We start from the raw sequence: 6,358 nt of genomic DNA, 5'->3' as shown, positions 1-6,358 counted from the left end.
CCTAGCACTTCTCTTTCTATCTCTCTATCTCTCTCTCTCTCTCTCTCTCTCTCTCTCTCAATTCAGTGCATTTGTATTGTCAAAGCAATAAACAATATCATTATAAATCACAATAAGATGAAATATAGTACAGAAAAACAAAATGTAATAAAATGTGATCTTTAATACACACAAATATGTATGGCTGGTCGGAAGCGTCTTGGACTCGGGTTCCTCTTCATGACTTATAACGCTTTTGCCTTTTGCTTAAGCTTTCCATGGAGGGGAACGTGGATGAGTTTGTTCCATTCTTGGGAGGCACTGCCTTGTTGGGACAGAGCTGTGATCCAGGTGAACAGCAGATCGGGCAGAGCTGAGCATGTTGCCGAAGGAGGAGGAAGGCCGGTCAAGCAAATAAGCTTGCTAAGGTACGCAGCAGCAGCAAACAGCCCCCCCATCCAGCCAGCCAGGCAGTCTGGCTGGCAGTGACTGAGTGGTTAACAGACGGCAAGCAACGGAATGCACGTGCTCTGTGATTTCATAGCAGTCAGCTCAGAGAGAGGTTCGTGATGTCATCGCTGAGCTGGCTAGCTCTGTGTGTTGAACCGTCTTAGAAATAAGTGGAGAAGTCGCGGAGATAAAGCAAACAGTACTTTAATCGAGCCGCTCGGAAGCCCCACGTCAGGAATAATTCCTTCAGTGAGACTTAATATTTACAGACATGAGTACAACTTTATAGGAAAAATGACATAACATCTTATGGCCGTTCATCCAATCAGAAGATACAGGTCTGGCTCCGTTTACGATCTGTCCTCCCGTGAAGGGGTGATGGATCCAAAGCAGATGTCCGTCTTTGATGTGCACTAGGAAGATGCGATCCCACGGTCATCATTTACCTATTGTCAATCGCTCTTTATCGCTCTCCCTATCTGGAGAAATGATTAAGTCATATACAAATTCACAGCAGACATCTGTAGGCTATTTCGGCACTGTGTAATCTTTCATTACTGACAGGAGTTTCTAACAAACCAACCTTGTTGACCCTTTACTTGTCCTGCGGAATCTAATCTGCTCAGTCTGTAAACAAAACTACTTCTAATGCTAGTATTAATATAAAACATTATATAATTATCACAAAACACTTTCTTCAACTTCCTATACAGAGTCTTCATTCCCTGCTGTTTGGCAATAGAGCAAAGCGGAAAGAAGCCAAAAAGTTATGTTTGTCAGTTACAAGTAAATCCCCTTAGGGGTTAGGAAGATTTGACGCTTCTTGATTGAGGATTGCAGCTCCTTCATCCCAACCCTTCCCCGTGGGGTGTATATGTGTGTACGGCGAGTGTAAGGGTGTCCCTGCAGTCGGGGAGAGCGATAAGTGTGTGCCCCTAAGTGTGGATGTACAGAATGTCCTGAAGGCGTCTCATGGAGCTGAGTGACCTTTGTAATAGTATCTTTCCAATGCATCCTTTGGTTTTCCTTGAGTCATGAGGTTTATTGCCTTTGATACTAAATCCATTTGTCCTCAGTCACATGGAGCCTCCAGAACCAAGGGGATAGGATAATATTTGTGTCAATGGGTGTGTGAGTTTTGCTTCTCCCGAGTGAGGGACGGTGTCGTTTAGTAGAAATGTAGAGAAAGCCTGCCAACGAGGGTGTTTTAATTGCAGCTGTAACCATAGTAGATACATTATGAGGTTTACAAAGTTTTTGAGACAGTGTATTTAAGAAATAAAAAAGAAACTTACAGACATAGCAGAATATTAACTACTGATATCAATCCTTGTAACACAATCATACCCAGATTACCAAAGATATCAGCAAGCCATCCCCAGAGGGGTTTTCCTCCGGAGGACTGGTGTATCTTTGTAGTTGCTGTCCTAATGTGCTCTATAAGATTACCAATGTGTTCAGAGTTATCTGGTATGTAAGTACAACATTCCTGCCCTATAATGGCACATGTCCCTCCTTGTGCTGCTAGCAGGAAATCTAGAGCTAGCCTGTTCTGGAGGGCAACAGTTCGCATAGCCACTATTTCAGTTGTTAAATTGCTGAGAACTTCAGTTGTAGAAATACTTAATGTTTCTAATATACCAGCTACTAATCTGATTTCCTTTATTGCTCTTCCGACTCCATACATAGGAAATAGTATGGAAGCAAACCTGTCTCCTTCCCCTATCTCACGTTTAGGGTGAATAAATTGTTCTATATCTGGAAGGTATTTATCTTCAGTGTGGCGCAAAGCTGGCACCACAAATCCTAAATAACAAGAACCTGTGAACTTACAAGGAAGTTCCCAATATGCCCGCAAGCCGCATATCCAATAAGTCGCATTCCATGGGGCGTAAAATCGACAAGTCTGATACCTAAAGTCAGAACCATCGATAGCCACAGTGTGATTACAAGTGCTATTACCTATAAATTGGGATTGCATGGTTTGGTTATAGTATGAAACATACACAGATCCTTTGTTACTGTGAGCCAAGTCAATATTTGGCATTTTAAAATCTCTTCTATTCTGATCCATCTTCGGTACCATTCTCCTGTGATGCCTAAGGCATAATCATATGCATATCGTACATTAGAGGCAACTCTAAGTTGTGAATAATCAGAAAATACTGGAAATGGAATGGGGATCATTGGAACCCCTTTCTTAGTGTCGTATGGAATGTGGGAACAAACCCAACATTTTGTTTTATTAAGGGCATTTGCATAGGTGCGTGTAATTTGGATAAATCTGTCCATGATTCAACTAAGGACAGGCAGATCAGTCCAAATACTGTAGTGTACACAGTCGTCTTCATGCTGGATTATCTCTTAGTACCTGTAGGGGGACAAAACCTTTACCAGTTAGGGGAATGTCTCTCAAAATTCAGGAAATCTGCAACTGTTGCTTTCCTAGGAATGAGAAAAGATAAAGGTTTAGTACACAGTTCTCCTGGATTATAATTTTTTACTTGTGACCAATGTTTCCATCTAGTACCCCCCTCCTGTCCGTCAATACAGACTGAAGTGTCTGTAGAAAGAAGGACATTATGCGGTCCTGTCCATTTGGGCCTAAGCCCTGGTCTGCTTGGGATTATTTTAACCATCACTTGCGAACCAACCTCAGGAAGTGTTGTTGGCATTTCCTCTTTGAGTTCCAAGTCCCTGAGGGACTGGAGATCACGTGCTTGTGTTCTATGTTTTTTTAAGTGTGTACATAGCTGTGCTACATACTGTTTAAGATAGTCTTTGAATGGAGCACTGGGATCACTGGGACCCCAGATGCCAGCAGGGAGTTGCATATAGCTCTCCCTGTCATTAACTCATATGGAGAAAGCTGAGTACTCCGATTAGGTGATGCTCTAAGTTTATACAGCACAGCGGGGAGTGCAACTGTCCATCCCTTGCCTGTAGTTAACAGGGCTTTTGCCAAACTTTCCTTCAGTGTCCGGTTAGTGCGCTCCACTAAGCCTGAACTCTGAGGGTGATAAGGTATATGAAATCGTTGTTTTACCCCTAGCAGTAAACATGCTTCCTTCATTACCTTACCGGTGAAATGAGTCCCTTGATCTGAGTTCATTTGACGGGGCACACCCCATCGGGGAATAACCTCAGTCGCTAGGACTTGTGCTGCAGTGATGGCAGAGCAGTCCCTGCAGGGGAAAGCCTCAACCCATTTTGTGAAATGGTCAATTATTACCAAGCAATAGGATTTCCCATGACATTTTTTCAGGGGTCCTGTAAAGTCAATTTGAATATTTTCCCACGGACCTCAAGGCCGGGGCTGGTGTGATTTAGTGACCTTGATCGGTTTACCTGGGTTTACTTGTGCGCAAGGAATACACTGTTGACACCACTTCGCAGTGTCCCTGCCTATGCCAGGCCACCACCAGTGTTCACGCAATTGAGTTAACATGGCCCTGTGACCCGTGTGAGCTGGGCCATGGTACTGGTCCAGAAGCGTTGAGCTAATACACTGGGGTGCTAATACACATTGTAAGTTAGGACTTCGCCACAAACCGTCTGAGTGCACTGCACCTCCCTTAACCCACTCTTGTACTTCATCCTCCTCACAGTTTTTCTGTAGCTGTGCGAGGTCAGTAGTTTCTGGTTCTCGGATGCTCACAAGTTTACTAGAGCAGGGGAATCCTGCTAACGTCACATGACTGCCTGTCTCTGCTGCCTTTTTTGCAGCTAGGTCTGCAAAGTGATTCCCACAGGTGCGCGGGCATCCATCATCAGAAAGACTCTGATGAGCTTTCACTTTAACTACTGCTACCTTTTCTGGAAGGTGTGCTGCCTCAGCTAGGGCTATAACATACTCATAATTTTGTATTACTTCTCCTGCTGTTGTTATAAACCCTCTACGTTCCCAGGTTGCCATATAGTCGTGTACTACTCCAAATGCATAGCGACTGTCAGTGAAAATGCTAACTTTAATGTCTTTCGCTATTTTTAATGAATCAGTTAGCACCACGAGTTCTGCCACTTGGGCTGAAAAGTGTCCTGAAGGGATCCAGATTTTACGACGGTGCTATCACCCAATACCACTGCCCACCCAGTGTGGGGGACTCCATCTATTATTTTCCTGGATCCATCAACATATCGTTCCAAGTCAGGGTCTGTGAGGGGGTTTTCTAGGAAGCGACTGTGGTCCTCCTGGAGCACCAGCTCAGAGCATGTATGCTCTTCTTCCTCCCCTGCTGGGTTTACTCGTGTGTCTTTAATTATTTGTATGGATTTATCTCTGGGGAGCAAAACAGCTTCCCATCTAGCTCGTCTACGGAGACTGAACACAATTTGCCGGTGTGTAATAATTAAACTAATGTGTGTCCTGTGTGCAGAATCAACTGTGTGTTCATTACAATCGGCTCGCATGCCTGCACTGCCCAAGAGGCGCAGTCTACTGCTGCCATACAGCGATGCATGCCTGCTGCTACCGTGGGTTGCTTTGTGGAGTAATAGGCGACGGGACATTGCCTATCCCCATGTTCCTGTGTCAGAACTGCTGTATAATAGATCCCATCTTGGGAACAGTAGAGGTGAAATGGTTAAGCATGATCTGGTAACCCGAGGGCGGGGGCATTGCTGAGAGCCTGTTTTATTACACGATAGGCTATTTCCTGTTCATGTCCCCAGTCTATGGGGTCCAAGGGAGCCGGGCTCCCTTTGATTAGCGCCTGTATCGGACCTGTGGCTTGTGTGAAATTAGGGATGAAAGTGCGCCAATAATTAAGGAGCCCCATAACTTTACGCACAGCCCTAACATGATGTGGTTTTGGCATATTTAGAATGGCTTCTTGCCTATTATGCGTCATAGATTTTTGTCCTTGTGAAATGTTGTGTCTGAGATATTGAACCTTAGTTAAGCCTATTTGTGCTTTCTTAGGGCTTGCTTTAAATCCTGCCTTTTGTAAGACACTGAGGACTGTAATTAATGCTTCTCTAAGGATATCTATACCTAATATTGTCCCCTCTGGGTTTTTACAAACCCAAAAAGACACTGGTAAGAGGAGATCGACTATTTCTAGAAGTTGAGCTGTGCTGAGTGTGGCTGTGATACATGCGCCACCTACACCTGAGATCTGTAGTCTGCGTTTAGTCAGTGGGAGGGGAGATCGGTTATCGAGACAGAGGCGCCTGTATCCACCGACATTGAACACTGCCGACCCCTAACAGTGCACTTATGTGGAGGCGGGGATCTTCCCCTGTACCGACCTCGGGGCCGAGGCGACCTATTTCCTATTGAGTTTCTCTGTCAGATCTCGGATGATGTGCTGAAGCTCCGCGTCTCCTCTGGGCTGATCGGGGTTTGTCTTGGTCTGATTGCAGGGCGCTTGGTGTCGCCTGGAGCGCCTGCCTTCCAGCACTTGTCCCCCGTGTGCCCTGTCCTCCCACAGAAAGTGCACTTAGGGCGGGTTGATTTAGACCGACAGTCTTTAGCAATATGTCCTATTTGTCCGCAATTGTAACATTTAAATGTATACATTTATTTTAGCTTTTGACTACTTGTTTTCTACCTCTGAAGCCCATTGTACAATCTGCTGATATGTGTTTCCTACAGGCACACCCATATTGAGGATGTCTTGGTGTGCTTTACTAAACCCTTCCTGTAATCATTTTAAACAGATCTCATTATCACAGTCCGGAGTGATCTCTAAAAGTAGTAAACTTTCGTTCCGCATAATCGCAGCAAGTCTCTCCTGGCTTCTGTACGAGGCCACAGACTAAACCCCAATTTCCCTGTCTTTACAGCCGCGATGAAGTGAGTGATCCTTAGATTATTATTATCATTTCCAGCTGTTATCCAGGTACCATCCTGCTGGGTTAACCTGTCCCAGATTGGCCTTGGACATTTAGTTTTAATTATTATATGTACGTCTCTAACATCTCATAA

At 44.7% G+C, this 6,358-nt stretch overlaps 1 non-coding gene across 1 annotated transcript; it reads left to right on the top strand.

The window, feature by feature from the left end:
• Positions 1–201: 201 nt before the first annotated feature.
• LOC136752041 (U5 spliceosomal RNA) lies at positions 202–316 on the top strand. Its single transcript, XR_010817219.1, has one exon. It is a non-coding gene; the product is annotated as a U5 spliceosomal RNA (small nuclear RNA).
• The last annotated feature ends 6,042 nt before the right edge of the window (positions 317–6,358 follow it).

Source organism: Amia ocellicauda, chromosome 6, assembly GCF_036373705.1.
Source record: "Amia ocellicauda isolate fAmiCal2 chromosome 6, fAmiCal2.hap1, whole genome shotgun sequence".
In the NCBI taxonomy this organism is placed as follows: domain Eukaryota; kingdom Metazoa; phylum Chordata; class Actinopteri; order Amiiformes; family Amiidae; genus Amia; species Amia ocellicauda.
This window is presented reverse-complemented; position numbering and strand designations above follow the sequence as displayed.